Source organism: Cottoperca gobio, chromosome 14, assembly GCF_900634415.1.
Source record: "Cottoperca gobio chromosome 14, fCotGob3.1, whole genome shotgun sequence".
In the NCBI taxonomy this organism is placed as follows: Eukaryota; Metazoa; Chordata; class Actinopteri; order Perciformes; family Bovichtidae; genus Cottoperca; species Cottoperca gobio.
The window spans coordinates 20,920,134-20,939,126 of NC_041368.1; the positions used below are offsets into that span (position 1 = coordinate 20,920,134).

At 41.9% G+C, this 18,993-nt stretch overlaps 1 protein-coding gene across 4 annotated transcripts in view; it reads left to right on the forward strand.

The window, feature by feature from the left end:
- Window positions 1–18,993, forward strand: part of sgcd (sarcoglycan, delta (dystrophin-associated glycoprotein)) — a 229,072-nt gene that overhangs the window by 73,897 nt on the left and 136,182 nt on the right. For 2 of the 4 annotated variants that reach the window (XM_029447795.1, XM_029447796.1), the window contains exon 2: window positions 13,532–13,593. The exons of 1 other annotated variant lie outside the window; for it this stretch is intronic. The gene's annotated coding sequence lies outside the window, so the exon portion shown is untranslated. Of the gene's footprint in view, window positions 1–2,697; window positions 2,717–13,531; window positions 13,594–18,993 lie in introns of those variants that run through there. One more of the 4 variants, XM_029447794.1, reaches the window with a different exon arrangement.

An 18,993-nucleotide genomic window follows, 5' to 3' on the forward strand; every position in this document is an offset into this window, starting at 1 on the left:
TTGAGAAGCCAGTCCTGTGTTTTCAGGTGTGCTCTGGCAGTGTGACAAGTTGGTTTGAACTTGATCGGAAGAGAGGGAGTGGGTTGTGGTGGGATGGAAAAAAGTGGAAATGGAGGGAGAGGAGAGGTAGGGGGAGGAATGGGAGAAGGAAGGAGAAGAGGAGAGGGGAGGGGAGAATAGAGGGTTGGGTAGGTAGGGGGTCCCCGGCAGCTGGAGGTTGGAATCCAGGTCCGCTGGTGTCTCGGTCCCCGGAGAAGGCTCGCCAGGCAGCACGATCCCACCAGACTGGACACAGGAGGGTTCAGACTGGGCTTGTGACGTAGGTTTTTTGACCTTCTGAGTCCCCATCATCATTAGCCCCCCGGTGTTTTTTGGACTACAGTCTGATGGAGTCCACCACCCAGGAGGGCCCACCGGGGAACCAGCAACACTTGTAGGGGAAAGGCAGAGGGGAGAGAGAAGAGAGTTAGTGTCAGGGGTGTGTGCAATGTTTGTTGGTGCGTGGACCTGGGCCACCACCTCCCGGCACCCCCACTGCATCCTGGAAGGGATGACGTGAGGCTGCGGGGAGACGGCAACCTCAGGTCAAGTGTAATGTCAGGTAGAGTGGGTGAGGGCCAGGGGACTTGGGTAGTAGTTGGGCCTATGGGGTGGGGGGGTGGATATAAGGAGAAGCTGGGCTGTGAGAGGTAGGCAGGGGGGAGAATTATGGGTCTGCAGAGACTCCCTGGTGAGTGTGATGTGGGAGGGGGAGGCCCGGGCTAGGGACAACCTCCAGTCATACGGGACACATGGTTTATGGGTTAGGGATAGCTGCAATGGGAGTGTTGGGTGCAAAGGTGCAGGACTTGGTCAGTATTGGTCATTCCTAGCCAACATGGGGTGTCAACAAATCACAACTAGGCACCTTTTGAGTACATGAAATGCATGACCTGCTTGGAGTTTGCAGATACATTTTTAGAATAGATTAACCCATCTGGTAAACTGCTCATAGTTTGAATGCAACCATTGCAGTTGTTAGTTCTTTGCTCTACATGTTGAACTTTTTTATGTACAAGCTGGTGTGTTTGTTTGCACGTAGTTCGGCGTGGCCCTTGTCAGGAGAGGAGAGTGTTTAACAAATGACTGCCAGCTCGGGGACACAGGGGCCAGAGACCTCTGCTAGGGAGTCGGCCAACAATAAATCTCAAAAATCAATATGACAGGGCCCGGGGTAATCAGTATCAATGATTTTAAACTGGAATAAGTCCCTTGGGGAGAAGAATGATAAAATCCTCTGAGCTCCGAGTCTGAAAAACATCCCGAGGATGAAGGATGGGGACGAGGAAGAAAAAGAGGAGGAGGGAAAAAAGAAAGAGAGAGATTATTGATGCTTTTTTACCCAGAAACCCCTACAGCAGGGTTAGGATCTCTGTTGTGCTTTCTTCATCTGTCACTTGTGCCCTTTCCTTCTTTATTCCTCTTGCCTTGCATTGCTCATTCTTCCACTGTCTCTTCTAGTTTTTCTCACTTTCTCCCATGTTTACACTCTTACTCCTTTGTTTTTAATAGTTTCAACTTGCTGCTTTTTACCTTTCACGCATTCTGAGTCATGCTCTTTTTCGCTTTGCTCTGTCTTTAGCGTGTCTGTATGTGTCATAACCAATACCACAACTCTTTTTATTCAGTTTTGTTCCACTTTATCCAATCAGGATTTCTTTTTGATACCAGCCTATCCCTCCTCTTTCACCCCCTATTTCTGTTTTTTATCTCCCCATCTAAAAGCTCAGAATCTACCGATCAAATTGTACTAAATCGTCTCTCTATAAAGTAACAAACCTACTGATCCCTACAAAAAGAGAGTTGTGTGTGGGTACCCAAGGGTGTACTTTCCGCCGGGATAAGGAAACAAAGTCCACTGTCACTTTTTAAAGTCCCAATTTTGTCCCCTTCAACTTTTATACATTTACAGTTTCAGCTCAAATATTATTCAGCCTTCATAATCCATATTGAGAAATTCTGTGTTAACAAACTCATCTAGAATGCCTTTAATTGTTAAAGTCATCTTCTTGTACCGGAGCCAAAATAAATGGCAACACATTTGTGAGATGGAGCCTCAGAGTGTGTTCGAAATTGACATAAAACCTCCTAAATTTTAATTTAAGTAGCTCTGACACCAGCCCTTGGTTGGACCACTGCTGGAAATGTGTACTATCCATTTGTTCTGTATATTGTGTTCTCATTGTTGGCAGGAAGAGTTGGCTGATTTGGGTTTCATGTGCTGTACCGGCAGGTCTTTGGAGCAGCAGCCTGTGCCCTTTGCTGAAGACAGTATGCTACCCTGTCATGCTTGAAACATCTGGGGCTCTCTGTGGGTAAATGTCAACAAATAACATTCTGTCAGCTTTTTAAACATTTATCTGGCCCGGGAGTTTCTCTTTGCAGAGTCTCCTCCTCCCCCTCCTACTCGGCTGCAGCAGCACTGCGTTCCCCCCTGGATGTATTTTAAACCCAGATAACACCCTAACAGTTCCACAGGCATTAATTTCAAATATTTTGTGCCTTTTTTTTTTCTCCAGCAGATAAATGTTGGCATCAGTAATAACTCTCATTCAAAGGAATGCAAACCCCTGAACGCAGAGCAGGCAGGCCTCATTTTGGCTTCAGTGATACAAGAAGCCTGCAAGCCCAGGAGTACCAGCTGCACAGAATATTTCACCATCACTGAATACACTTGGTTGGTAAAACATTAACATTTCAAGGCTTATAATGCTTCTGTTTTATGCTTTTTTTTTCTCTTCATCAATGTGTTTTCAACTCATCCTAAACTGATGTACTCAATGCGGGCTCATATTCCTTTTGAGTCATCTGATTAGCTGGTTAATGAATAGAAAGTGTCATTTCTGTTTCACCGAGACAAAAAACTGAGCCTCAACATGAAACTGTAGAGCTTCATTGAGTTGAGGATTCACATCCTTAGTTTCAATCACTCTCGTTTGCCTTCTTCATCAAAATCTTCACCATCCTCATTTCTGTTAGAAGAATTCATGATGTTCAGTATGTATGGCGGCAAACCTAGTTCAATTAGCCATAATGGCTCTGTGGAAAGTAGTGGAAAAAACCCCCCATCAACCCGCAGATCCCAGATCAAAAGATGTATCCTCTGGAAGATGAAACACTTGAGCTCAAAGAAAATCAGTGATAAAAAAAAGACCTCCACAGCCAGGGGTGTGTGGACACGGGAGAACAGAACTAAAAGGTGAGACCCTGTAAAAAGATACAGGGCCAGAGGGTGTTCTCTTTGTCTTTGCAGTTCAGCACAATTATGTATACGCAAGAGGACAGCGGGGGTGGGCTTTACAGCTTGAATTAAAGCAGTGGCTACTGGCAAACAATGGCGCTCAGCAGCTATGACATTAGTTAGCAGTAAAACAGTAATAAACGGGAGTGACAGCAGACAGTTAGACGCATCAACACAGGAGTTGCACTGACACTTAGCTGCAGCTGTACCAGTTAGCAATAGGTCAAAGGTCAACTGCATTTGTCCAAGGGCCTGAATTGTTCTTAGCAGACACTGTGGCGGCCTGACTTTCAAATAAGAATATGATACATGTATTTATTTGTTTAATAGTTTCACTTTCTTTACAAAATTAGTGTTATATTTTATTATGTATATCAGGGTGAACAGACTGCTAAAAAAATATATGAAATCCATAATGATTAGCAGATACTTAAATAAAAAAAGCTCTCAGACCTCGGCCAAGGAAGCAGTTAAAATCTGTAATTACAGAACTGTAATTGCAGATTGCAGTCCTATAATTCCTGAACTGCAGCTCGCTCTAGTTCGTACAGGGCAGGCACGATGCACTGACTAACATGGACACGTGAAAGCACATTGTAGTGGGGCTCAAAAAGTTTTACATGATAATATTCTTCATGTTTCTTCATGTTTCATAGTGAACAGATGCTGTATGATATGAAAATGTCACGATAGATCAAAGGTGAACAACAGTCCGTCTTTAAGGTCACTGTGGGAGGAAAGGGATTGTCTCATCCACCCACACATTGTAACTTTCCCACAATGCTATGCAGAGACTGGGACTGTTGAACGGTGATGGAGACGAGATGGAAGAGAGCTGCTACATTTTTTTTGAGTTAATCTCCTCAGCGGGAGAAATGGAGAAGCTTCTTCATTTCTCTTTTTCTCACTCCACTCATGTCTCCTTCTACCCTCCGCTCCTCTGCTCATCATTTCATTCCCCAGCCTCGCCTCATTATCTTTCGAGCCTTCAACTCATCATTTCGTCATGTCCTCCGTCATATCTCAGTTTTTACATTCCTTCCCTTCTCTCCGTCTGTCTGTCACTGTCTATTCAGAGCAGATTAGAAGCCATCAAACTGCCAGCCGACGCTGACTCATGTGCCTGCGAGTCTGTGTTTGTGTGTCAGAAGCTCGAGGAGCATCAAGGTTAACGTTTAGTCAAATCTTTGTGTTTAACCTTTGCTGTTCACACAGATGACAGAATTTTAGCCTCTATGTTTCTGTTCATAACACACACACACTCACCTTATATGTGCGCACATGCAAAAACACACACACAGGATCAATGCCAACACTGATAGAGGTTAAACTGACAAGCAACAATGATGAATTGCCTACCTCTCTGCTAAGTTAAACCTCCTCGACGTTAGCAGCCAAACGGCACTTATTGCTTCGACAACCTACTGCAAGTCTTGATAGAAATCCAGTTCCAGTCTATTTCATGCAGTACAGCATAACCACATTTTACAAATATCACTTACCTGAAATGAACAGTAATCCTTACCGCTTGTCTGCTGAACTGTTGTCGGTCTTACGCTCCATTTCCAAGGACAAGGTAGAAACGAGATCAAAACTGGGGTGACTTTGGTTGAAGAGTGAAAGTCAGATGTCATTTAAAAGCTGTTTTCAACCAAATGCAGGCCAGTTTTGACCTAGCTGTTAAAAAATGGTCACTTTTTACCCAACTTTAGTCCTATTGTTTGACCTTCAAACCACCAAATCAGTGCATACTGTGTGAGTAAGAGGAGGATTCTGCAGATTTCTTTTCAAGGCTCTAACAGTCAGACTAGAGCTTTTTTAAGATCTAATAGTTGATGGATACAAAGTGACTATTGTTGTGTTGTAGTTAGATTACCCTGGCTGTCAGAGTTGTTTCTTGTGTTTGTAGAAAGCTAGCGAGAGGTACATGTCCTCTTTGGATGGCACATTGCTGTAACTTGTTGTTGTCACTGTTGAAGAATCTTTCCCTTTAGTGACCATACATCACCTGAAGTCAAATCTGCAGCATGTCAATTAGTAGTCAGCAGACGCTTCACTGTTGCAGTCTGACCTTTTTGATTTGTGAAGTGTCTGTCTGATACACAGCCAGAAGATAGCGTTGTTGGTTGGTCCAGCCGTCCTACACTTTAATCAAGAGAAATGTCTCTTGACTGAGATTTCCATGGAATTGGTAGAACTTTGGAGACTTTGCACTTCACTTACTCTCACCGTTTCCCTTAGTTGTTTCTAAGAAAAGAAAACTTTGGCGCTTCAGGTTTCACACAGGAAATATCAGGCAAATGAACATTATTTAATTTCTTCTGGCAAGCACCCTCGGGACAACATGTCAACTTTGTACGCAAACTATTTTAGGATCTAATAGACAGATTGCCACAGTGTTGTTCATTCTTTCCAAGACTGTAATGAATAAATATCGGAGCCTCTCGGGGCAGCTGTAGGGACTTTTAGTCATGTTTAAATACAGAAAACTAATCTTGTGCAGCTTAAAGTGTAGACAACGACAACATAATCTGGAACACATATTAAACATTTGAGTTCAGGAAGTAAATAAGCACACAATCTTGATATGTTGATATGTTTTCTTTTTTAATGGGTATTTCCATTTCCAGCTAAAGGTCATGGGGGAACTGAATGCTCTTGTATGTCCGCTACACACCCCCTGCCCATGCAACAAGATGTCAATGATGAGGTGGAGCAAGACGTAGAACCAGGCGAATGAGAAGTAGTGGATTGAGACAGATGGTGGAAATTGTTTTGAATTCTGTGTTTTAGTTTCCTCTTCAGACACGTAGGCAGAGGAAGGCTTACCTGCTAATATTAAGAACACACACACACACACACACACACACACACACACACACACACACACACACACACAGTGTGGCCATAAACCCAGTCATGCTTCCTCTCTGCGGAGCTGTGGCGCAGTGTTCAGCTTTGATACAGCTGGTAATAAGTCATCAGAGCTGTGAGAGCTGAAGGACCTCAGGAAGGTTTATTATTCCTGTCTTCCCACACAGGAGCCTCACTGACGGCTCAGGATTTACAAGATCGCACATGTGCCATTCGTTCCCGCGTTGACTCTCCAGGGAACGTCATCAGGGTGTAGGGACTGCTGTCCCACAGGGGAGGTTTTATTAATAATTTAACATACTGTATTTTAATGCAACCAAGTATGAACCAATAGAGTATTATACAGATGATGGAATTCCTAAAGCTACAACATGCACAGGTATTCAAAAGAACACCATATATGCAAATTGAGCTTCCAAAAAGCTAAAACTGTGACGGATCAAAACTGCAACAGAGTTTTTCCAGTAGATCCACTCAACTGAGAACTCTCTTTGACCTTCAAAAAGAAGTGCAACTATTTATCATTGCACTCCTATAAGACGCATGTTTGACATTCTTTCCAAAACGTCTAGCATTAGAAACGTCGCCTTTTTTCCTCTCCGTTCTCCGTCCCTGTCAACACGTATTAACTGTCGAGGTTCTGTTCTATTAGCAGCATGTGGCTTTAAGCTTTTCATTTTTGAATCACTTGTGGATATTTATCAGATTTCGCACAGCTCTGTGTAGAATCCACAAAAGACTTTATGCAGTTGTACCAGCCAAGATCTGTACACTTGACTTTAACGTGTGGAATATGTTGAGTTCAATTCATGCATTAATAAGCGAAAGTGAGATTTGGATTCATTTGGCAGAAATGCCACATGTAAATGTCGCCGACTCCATCTGTCTCTTTACTTAAATTGAATAATTTGACTTGTCAATGGTGATGATCCTTGAAGCGAGGATGTACAACAAGCGAGGTAACCTGGCATCTTTTCCTTTTGTATTACACTCTTCTGTAAATAAATCATTTGCCAGCTCTTATTAAGGTCATGTCAGGGTCACAGTACCATTTTAAAAGACGTTGAAATTAAACAGTGATTCTAAACCTTACCATTCTGTTGGCAAGCTTATTCTTATCGGATCTGCTCATATTTTAGTATAACTAAGTTTGAAAAGACACAGTTGATCATTTATTACATTTCCACATTTTTTCAGCAGATTGTTAGCCTTTAAAACCCTCACAGGAAGTAAAAACACACTGTGGCAACCCTGCAACCAATACATGATACAATACATACAGAACTGCAAAGTAAAACCAAAAGTTACATTCAGGTGAAACAATTATACAAAGGATTATATACGTCTAAATTAATGCTGCCATATCCATCAAATCTTCTTCTTATTAACAGGCTGTAAGAGTAGTTGGGACCTGGCTATAAATAACTCACCCACCGTTCCTACAAGCTCTGTGGACTAATTAGAAGATACTAGTGGATGCCTGCTGGATGTGGAGGCATGAAGCTGTGTGTGTGTGTGTGTGTGTGTGTGTGTGTGTGTGTGTGTGTGTGTGTGTGTGTTTTCCTGTTTTCCTACTTTGGTGAGGACCTAATATTTGTACAGTTGAAACGAGGACATTTCGGCCGATCCTTACTTGAAGGCTAAATTACTGGATGAATTCAGGACGTTAAGCAAAGTGTGTGACAAAATGATTGGCCACCTCGACACACGTCGCCATCGAATATGAAATGATGGATTTTATGTTCTTCATAAATACTATAGGAGAACAGGGTAGTTACGTGCTAACATGTGCATCTTTTTAGACACTAGATGGACAGAATCAATCACTGCAACATCATGAAAAATGTCTTCTTATAGATAAAACAAGATGTTTGTTTTACCTCAGCCTTGTTGGCTGCTGTTCATTTGGTCAGAAGGTCTGTATACCACCATGTGTGTGAGAGATTCCAGACACTACTGTGGAATACTTCGCCCACAAAATGACCATAACTTGAATTCTCGAGAAAAAGAAAACGTTGTTTTTCCCGCATGCCTCACAGGTGAATGAATAGAAGTAACAACAGCGACGTCAAACACAACTCGTGCAGTATAATCCAAGTCTCATGTATTCAGTCGGATGCTCACTGCTTCCCAAACGCATGCGTAACTTTACTATTTAAAACACTTCCGCAGTGTTTTAAATATTAACGTTTTAGCAGAAATGTGAGAGTTTGTGATGGGGCGTTGTGGCCTCATCACTGCTGTTGTTGAATGTGGCCCCGTTTACTTCAATTCATCAAGAATTTTCTCCGTTTTTCACATGAATGTTACGTTCTAACAAGCTACATACAAGTGTTACGTACCAGAGCTAAATAATTACCGTTATGGCACGCTAATGTTAGCATTGAGCTTAAACCACAGCTGAGCTCCGGACAGTCCACCAGCACACTGATAACAGTTCAGTCTGAGAACTGTAGAGTCGGGTCTAAGTTGTACTAAAATGGTGGAAGTCTCAGTGGTTTTGTTTAGTGTGCAGCCTCATGGTGCAGACTTTAAGGGATTTTCCTGTACTAATACAGTGGTTACCAGACAGCAAGGTAAGAGCTGCAGGGCGGAAGGTTCATAACTATTCGTTATAAATAATATAAAAAGCAGCAAAGTTCAAATAACTTATCTGGAAATATTATAAAAAATTACTGTATAGGGAAATATATGATTACAAAAAGAATACACTCAGTAACAAGGTAACAATAAACAAGGTCCTCGTAAGAACATACTGAATGTACACGGGTGTGTGTGTGTGTGTGTGTGTGTGTGTGTGTGTGTGTGTGTGTGTGTGTGTGTGTGTGTGTGTGTGTGTGTGTGTGTGTGTGTGTGCAGTTAGTACCAGGTTCATTGCCAGAGGTTCGCCTCTCGACTAATTAAGCAGGTAGGCGGTGCAGACAGGGAACTGCCTGCACAGGATGAGCTGATGGCCATTAATGCGACGTCTCCCTCCACTTTAATCTTCCTGAGCTGGAAAGAGAGAGATGGATGGAGAGAGAGAGAGAGAGAGGGGGGGGGGGGGAAGTCTGTGGAGCTGATCCAGAAATGGAGAGAAAGGAATAAAGGTGCATTTGTAGAAAACAGATGGAAAACTGTGAGATGGTGAAACACGAGGGGAAATCTGAAGAAAGTGAAACGGGGTAAAGCAAGTAAAGTGTTGGAATAAGAAATGGATGCTGTGAGGATTACTTGAAACGGAGGTTGAAATGAAATAAGGGCAGGCATGGAAACAAAAGAAGTGTCAGTGAGAATGATACGGTCACTGTTCTGCCTGCGTCAGTTCAGGCCACCACATATAATAGCTTTTCATTTCCTTTCAATTTCTTTCTTTTGATTTCCTTTCCATTCCTCTCTTGCATTCTCTCCTCATTCTTTTCATTAATTCCCCCCCCCCCCCCCCCCCCTTGCCTTTCTTCCCTTTACCTTCCTTTAAACGGACACTTTTATTTGTCATATTTGAGCTGCACCTTTTGGCTGCCAAACATCTGGAAACAGTATGGAGCGTAATCAAGCATATCTTATTTCCCTCACAAGCTTCCATTAGGTAAATGCACCTTTTATGCCTCTTTGAAGTAATTAATAAAGTCAGTCAACATGAAAATGAAAAATTAATATCATCTTTCGGTGCTGAGGCCGAGCTTTGTGAACCGTACTCCAGTATTAATCCCCCCCCCGATCCCCATTTCTGACTTTCCATTCTTCTCTGCCAGAGGAAAAAAAATAATCTAAATGTATAAAGAAAAAATATGACGACCGGGCATTTCCTCATTGCCTTTTCCCAGCTCTGATAACAGGTGTCTTTTCATGTGTGTGCTGCAGACATGATAGCCTCTCCTCTTCTCCAGCTCAGAGCGTGTTGGTTCAGTGCAGCCTGATTGGTTGGAAGTAGCTCATTTCTCCGTCGCACTCGCAGGATGTTTGCAGTGTTCAAGGTTTCCGAGTCCTTTTGAGTCCCGTGCGCCGTCGGCCGCTGCTCCTGCAGTGAAGCCTTCTTTTTCCCCAAAGAGTCGGGTTTCTACTGATTTTTTGCGTTAAACAGTTCTCCGTCAGTTAGAATCACATCCTTCCTTGCAGATGCAGAGTCTCCCGCTGAAAACCTTTTCAGCTTGTTAGGGTTGCAGGTGTGTTTCTATTATGCGGTTGTTTGTCTGTCAAGCGAGCGTGAGGATTTGTGAGGATGTGTGGATGTTTATCAGTTATCTGCTTGGGTGTCCTGACTCACAGTTGACATCCAGCTAACGGCTCGTATCTTACTAATAGCTACAAACATGCACACACGCCAGTTTTCTTTTTAGGAGTACTTTAATTACTAGAAATTGCAATAATAATAAAACATAACAACAAGATTAAGAAAAGTAAAAGTGCTTATTTGAAGCCTCACTCAGGTGTTACATGTTTTCCAAATTTCTCAGCTGAACTTTGGACTTGTAGCACCACACAGGATCAGACTTTCTTCTGCTATTTTAACATACAAATATCTGTAGACAACAGGGAAGAGTGGGTGTTCTTTTAAAGAAAAGGTAAAGCAAGTTGCTGAGTAGGCGTTTTACATTGCTATTGGTTGAATTTATCCATCCATCGTCTACTGCTTATCTCCCTTCTCCGGGCCACATCCTCCAGCTCCGACTGGGGGATCCCGAGGCGTTCCCAGTGAGGAGATATAATCTCTCCACCGAGTCCTGGGTCTTCCCCGGGGTCTCCTCCCAGCTGGACGTGCCTGGAACACCTCCCTAGGGAGGCGCCCAGGTGGCTCCTTACTAGATGAACCACCTCAACTGGCTCCTTTCAAACGTAAAGGAGCAGATATTTTTGGCAAAACACGTCCACACCACAACAAATAGCTCCAAACTGTTTCCATGTGCCGGATGTGGAGGCTGGAAAAGGTTTCAACAAAACATAGTAGCCTAAAAATAGTGATTACAACAACGTAAACTTTCAGTCTAAACACATGTGCTGCTTAAATCTAACTTCGTAGAAGGAGGTTGAGTTCAATGCTTTTGTGTTTGAATGAAGTGTGCATACTGAGCTACTGACACTGACAACGCAAGTCATGTGTTATGAATAAGCATAAAGATACACACACACGCACGTCGGTAAGAGTTTCATGCAGTCTCAGCAGGACGGCCGTGAGCCGCGTGTGGGAAATGAATACGTTTTTTCCGAAAGGATGAAAACATAATAAAACGAAGGAGGAGCCGATCAGCTCGCTCACTTCATCACAGGTATTAATAGCAAGGAATGAGCTCATGTCGTGGCTGAAGTGGCTCGAGCCCTTTAGCCTCCTTTGTGCCAAATGCAGCTTGTCTTGTTTCTGTTGCAGCGGCTGCAGTGCGGTGAGAAGGTTTCCGCTTTAAAAAAAGCAAAGAAATCTCTTTGTGAGGGAAGGAACGGGAAGGTGAATCACTCTGACACGAAGGTTGCATTAATGTTTCTTTCCTAATTGGTTCTCATTCTGAATTTAGTGTAAGGCACCCACACACAGGGTGTTTGTGTTTGTTCTGGTAGCCTTGAACATCTATGACACCTCTGTGGTTGCTACACTGACTGTGGGTGACTAATTGTTTTTTTAAGCGAAGGTTGCCAACTGTTTACAGGTAGTGGGTATTATTTCTGCTAATAAAACAAACCTCACTTAGTAAATGCCCCTTCTTTAATTCTGCTACACAAACTCACACTCATTTTCAGTTTGGCATAAGCTATAGTAGCACCTGCATTACAGGCATTTATACACTGTGTGATTTTATATGAAATGAAATATACTGTATATACCAGTACCAGCTGATCAGGCGGTGCAGTGGGAGCGGTGGTGTTCTATCATATATATTACAAATATACTCACACATGCAAGTACAAACTCAGCCTGCTGCAAAAAAGAAATCCCCTTTTCACACTCGATAACATTCAAAGCGTTTTCATGACTTGCCTTTTTAAGTAAAAGCTGCTGATTCGTCCACATTTTTTAAAAACCTCCATATGCTACGTGGCTCCGCTCCACTGAGCCGCTGATTCCTCTTAACAGTACTTTTATTCCCCGACCTAAAAGGGAATCATTAAAGACTCAGTCCAGGTGTGTCACCAGTGTCAATAACAGCTCTCAGCACTGACACTGGAGCTGCTGATGGTAAATGTTTTCGCAGTCCGCCGCTTCGCTACATCTTAATTGTACCACAGTGTTATGTACTTACAGTGCTCCTGTTCGAATGCACAACCTGCACTCTGCGCTGCTGAATCTATGGCTAAATGTACGTCATCTGTTGCAATGATAAATACTTCCTAAGTTTCTGCACATAATTCAAAGTCAGATTTATTGTTCCCTTTTCTTTTGTGTTACTCTTAATGTGAGATATGTATTTTGTGACACATTGATGAAGCTGCGGAGCATCATCTGGCAGCTCTGACTCTGTGTCTGTCTAATTACACACATTTTTAAATAACTGCTTTTGGACTTTGGACTTTGTGAAGTTTCAGAAGTCCTTAAAATGTTGAATTAATCACTCAGTGATTTTTAATTATTGTGGCTCATTTATTGTCTAATGACACAATGAACATTACACTTTTGTCACCCTCAGTGAAACAATGTTCCTATTATTTATTGTTTAATAACCTTTGCTGATCGGTGTTTGGTTGATGCTACAATATTGAATGTCTAACAGACTCCCAACACAGCGATCCTTCAGGAACACCGTCTCTCTTTGGATGTCAGTTGTGACTTTTATTCTCTAGTTAACACCGCTGAAGATAATAACACGTGACACCATGTTACCACAAGCGTTTCAATCCAGGTCTCACGGACAACAGAACACGTTATTAGAACCAATGAAACCACCGACTATAAGACCTTCGCAGGTTAAGTCTTTAATACAACAGTGACGACAGTAGAGTAAATATTAAACACTTGTTTAGCCGCATCGACATAACAGTGAACGCACTCCACGTGATGGATTTGGTTTTCCCTTTTTTAATATGCGCACACTGGCTGCAACGTTTGCGAAACGACTAAACTGCAGTGATTTAACATGAAAACACAGCAAAGGTCCACACAGCACAACTTTACTTGCAACGAGGGTTCAGAGAGTTGAAACGACCTCCAGAGCTCCATGAAGCTTCATTTGAGAAGGATTTTTGAAGAATTCTGCTGATCTGGTCTCTCGGTTCTTTACGTTTTTTTTGCTTTTTTCTCTCTGTAATGAAAGCGATGACTGTTGGAGATCTGTGCACTGATCCCACATCAGCACCCCTTAATTGGAGAAAAACTGGGAAGTTATATTATGGGGCCTGGGAGGAGATGATCAGCTTAGAGGCGGCCCATCCTTCACATGCTGCTGACCATATCTTTCTACCTCCCCATCTCAGGTGATTAGAGAAATCCCCCGGACCCTGTCAGAAACTCCGAATCAGCACACTCATACACTGAGGTGAGTGTGTGTGTGTGTGTGTGTGTGTGTGTGTGTGTGTGTGTGTGTGTGTGTGTGTGTGTGTGTTTCAGTCTGTAATCTGTGCATGCATGTACGGCACAATGCTATACCGGTGGTGGAAGGAGTTCATTAGAAACAGACATTCTGCATTAAAGATTTAAGAAAATATATATATATATATGTTTTACTTTTGTCCATTATGTGTATCGGTCATGACAACATTTTTACTCACCACCTCAATTTTGGAAAAGAAACTTTGGTGCACGAGTGAGTATTTCTGGTAGAAGGTCATTAAGTGAAAAGTGTGTGTGTGTTCATGGTAATTAAGGATCCAGTGCAATGGAATATATGTTGGACAACAATGGAGCTCTATGGCACAGAGGAATAAGATACAGTATGTCAGGCTTTGGACACACAGACAATACCTGATAGTATTGGATTGGTTGGCATTAAGAAATATATCCTCAGTCTTTTCCTTGAACCCAAACAACCTCAAACACATTGAGTCCAAATAAAAGAGCCATGTCATTATTCTGTCGTAACCCCAACCCCCAAAAATGTCCCATTGGACCGAAAGCCCATTTGCCTTCGGCCCATTTGCCCATTTGCCCAACCCAACCAATGAAGGCAATAAGTATAACTGGGGCAGAGTAGGACGGGTCATGCATTCCCTGTAGTGTCTTCATCGTGGCAGTTGATTGAAAGTGCTCGGTGTCTATGAAATAACAAAATTTTTGGCAATCAGACACTTGTAGACTTGAACCATCTCTCCTCTTGCTGTCATTACATTATAAAGGATACAAATCCCCAGAATGACAAATACCAGAATCTTCCCTGAAGTACAGAAGAAGATATATGCAGTCCCTCTATCTGTGAGATGAAAAGAACATTGTTCTGTGAAACATAGTGGAAAAGAAGTATAGTGTAACATCAAATGTAGACACTCACAGTACAGCAACATTGTACCAGAGTACGGCACTTACGTATATGCACCGAGATACTTTCCACGATTGGTGATGCGGTGTTTTAACCAAGTGAAGCGGAGCACAAAAGCACAGGTGCCTCTTCGGATTTCAGGCCTACACAGCATCTGCTTCGGGGAGCGATGGTAGCCGGTCGCCTCTTTCTGCTGGCTCTGTTTTACTGGCGCGAGTAAAAACAAAAAGGCACAGAGCAGTCAGCTACATTCTGCCACACATTGTCATGTTGCCAGAGGGACGGTTAGACCGATTTCACACTTGTTTTCCTGAGGCAAGAATACAGAAAATGGCTTTATAAAATCAAATAAAAGCAAAGGGAGCGGCTATGCCAGGAACAATAGAAAATGCTGTCAGGTTCCTAGACATGTCGACTCATGCATATTTGGCTTATTTGGCTGCCAATGGATTTTAAAATAAAAAAAAGAGACTAAAACAGGAAAGACATTTGGTAGCAAGCATGTCAGCTGCAGTGTGCATACTTGGCATTTATAGCAGCATCTCACTGTGTTGCGGCTAAGTGGTTTGGTCGCTTATCTTCACTCCTGCTGTGAGAACAGAGGCCGCATGAGGCTGGTTGGTATGAAAACAAAGACGACGGGTCAGGCTAGGGTCACCCAGTTCCTCCGAGGATCAGAGTCTGTCCTGAGGAGACTCAATGTAGAGTGCAGAGGTCTCTTATGTGTTCCAATATCATTCATGAATACGGAGAGCAATACATCCCACTGCATCATGCATCCGATGGCACCTCGGCCGGTCACCGTGTGTAGAATGTGTCCCTAGGGGGCCGTGACTTTCTATACAAAACTTCATGACAATTCATCTAATAGAATAAACAATATTGCCATCCCTACACCACAGAAAAACTGCACATATATATATATATCCACACATGTATGTGTATTGCATTTTAAATGAGTTGCAGACATGCAGAAACATGCTTTCACATTTCTTTAGAAGTTTAGTTTCCAGGATTCTCCCAAGGGACGGACATATTGACACTCTTATATTTAATATTCACCCTGCATGTCTGTGTTTTTATGTTTCTGCATAAGGTGTGCACTGGATCATCCATTCTTCCAGAAAGCTGACTCTTTTTGACACTCTTTGGGTTTTCCAGGAGGAAGCTGCTTCATATTTAAACAGTTTCCATACTTTGTAAAAGCATTCAGACGGTGAATGTGTTTTTCTTTTTAACACTTTGGGATGAAATGCTTTGGGATGGAAAACTCTTACTTGTGTGACTGTCTGGTGTTAGTAAGCGAATGATCCTGAAGAAAGGTAAAGAAAATAGTAATGGGAGAGAGGGTTGGGGAATAACTTGGAATAAGAGGAGAGGAAGAAGAGACAGGAAGAGGAAATACACAGCTGAAAGGGGATTCTGGCAAAAAGCAAAGAGAAGTGGTACTGACTGACATATTTCCTGTGTGCCTGAGGTCACTCATTACTACACATTGCTGCACATATTGAGGCACAGATTGCATCACGCAACAGGAGCTGCCAAAGAATCTTCTGCGCAGGTGGCAGGTTGATGCATTAAATTGACAATTCTTATCCCTTCACTACCTGGAGAAAACACATGTTAGGATGTTTAGTGAAATTACTTCATGGTCAACATAAACAAATAGAGTCAAATTAAGAATAATATCAAATAAAAAAAAATATTTTGCAATTAATTATAGCACTTTCATGTAGCTGGGGGAGTCAGGGGCCGAGTTAGTCTGACTTTTAACCCCTCGTATGTTCAAACACTGAACCCTACACTTTCCAAAATGCAATGCATGTTTTTAAAAGTCCACCCCCACTCAAGCAGTGGAATGCCCCTTTAATCAAACAGCTGTTGGAACAGTGTAGTCATTTGATGAAAACAAATGATATTTAACATATATAATATATAATAATATAATCATATATTATATATATTATATTATTATATATATTATATTATATATATATATATATATTATATATTATATATTAGATTATTATATATACATTATATCATATATTATATAATATATATTATATATATTATATAATATATATTATTATATATATAATATATATATTATACATTATATATATATATATATATATATATATATATATATATATATATATAATATGTATTATATATATAATATATATTATATATATTATATTATTATATTATTATATATATACACTGCATACATATATATATATATATTATTGTTATTATTATATATATAATTAATTTTTGAAAGAACCTAAAAAGCACTCAAGGACAGAAAGAGACTCAAAGATGGACCTGATGCAAAATGTGGATGACCCAAATAAAGAGAGAAAAATATGTAGAAAAATGGGTGAGTGGGGAAAAAAGTAGAAAGCTGAACTATGGATGATAATGTATTTGTGTAAATGATAAAGAATTTCCAATGTTACTGCTGGACAACTGTGGCACTTGGACTTCCTCCCCTAGGATTATGTTTGGTTTAGAAAAAAAAGCAAGCCGTCAAAAGTTTTAAGTAATAGTTTTGGAGAGCAGGTAGTAGAGCGCTATTATAGTTTAGCTTCATGAAATTCCAATTTTGTTTTGGACATTAATATGTTCAAGAAAGATTGAACAGTGTTTTAACTGCACAATAGATTTTAGCGGAAAAGAGCAACGAGAGATGAAAAGATGCGAGTTGGAAGGGAGATTGTGACAAGCGATGAAATACAGAAGAGCGAGGAGGAGAGATAAGTAAAGAAGTAGGCTAAGAGAGGGAGAGGGGGAGGATGGACGAATGGTGGTGGTGAAGAGAAAAACAGAGATTAAAATGTGTGAAGGAGGAGAAGCAGAGGTGGGCAGGCGGAGGAGGATAAAGGAGAGAGCGGCGTATGACGTCCTGGCAGGTCTCCAGAGACACCCAGCAGCGATGCAGCCACTTCTGAAGGCCACTTCCGAAAGTGTGTTAGCAGTGCCAACAATGAAGGGAGGAAAGCACAGAGCCTGAGAACAAGAGGGAAAAGAGGAGAGACAGAAAAGAGGGAGAGAGTGAAAAATGAAAAGAGAAAGTGCAAGTGCAAAAATAGATGACAAGCAAGGACACTGGGGGATGCAGGGAAATCTTGATCCTGAAAAAAAGACAACAAAGGGGAAGAAAAACAAAGACATGAACTCCAAATTCCCACTGCTGCCTCTCCCGTCACAAACACAGAAAATACTAAATGATTTAAATCAGACAACAGAATGGTTCATTCCGGCGGTTCAGCTGGGAGAAGCTCAATTTGCTGGAATAAGCATTTTGTGTAGACCTCATCAAATTAAAAATTCCCCTGATGCCTCCGTGTTCCATGTAAAACATTTACACATAATAATTGCCTAAATCCCCAGAGTCTAGATACAGTTGTATAAAGCCCGTATTTTACAGTTTATAGTCACGTCTTCATCCAGCAAAGCATGACTTGGACTTTGCACTGAAGTTTGCACATTGAATAGAACTGTAGTTGTAGTAAACCCAACTGATTTGGCACGGGATAAACATCATCAGTCTTATCTAAACCAAGACATCTGTGCTGGAGCTCTGACTTCACAGCTTGCACATTCACAGGGGACTGCTATCAACAGCTATCTCCCCAGGTGGTGATTATTCGTGTGGGATTTGAGGCACAGGTTGGGGACGTTCCAGTCGGGGATTCGAGGAACATTTAAACACAAAATTCACAAACGCACGTCTCTTTTTGGAGAATTTCAGTGTCGCTGTCCGTGGTGCTGAACAGGCTCATGGATTGATTTTGAAGCAACTTTCTGCAAACCTTTTGTGTATCTATTGAATACTTCACACTAAATATGTAACCTAATATATAATCAACCGTCCTGGTCTCACGTCAGTACTCTTGCACACAGCACGCTTTACAATCTGCACGAGACACAACGGGCGTTCAACTAACTCCATCTTAAGCCCATCTACGTCATTATTAGACGCTCAGAGCAATGGACGTGGTATTGAGAGCATTTGTGTCCCGTGTGAAATCAAAAGTTGGGTTATTTGGAGACGTGGTGCAGGGTTCCACATAAGCGCCTGATGTCGACCAGACTTCAGAACTTTCCCAGCCAACCCCGTCCTTTTTAAAATAATTATATATATATACATATAGCGAGTTGCCTTGCACTGGATGGAGCGGATCCTACAACATGAAAGCTGCAGGCTCTGCTATGTTTAGCTGCTAAACTGTCACACACTTGTGTGTGTACATGCTAATGCAGAACAAATGCATGATACGTCCTTTCTGCGGCGTCTGCCCGGGCTGGGGGGAACCCAACTAGCTAGCGTTAGCAGCTGTGATGTTCATTTTCTAGATGGCGGTGTCAGCGAGCGGCATGCTGGTACCCCGTAACCAGAGCTGCCAAGCTGACAGCGACTGTGCTGCTCACATTTGATATGTATATGAAATCCAA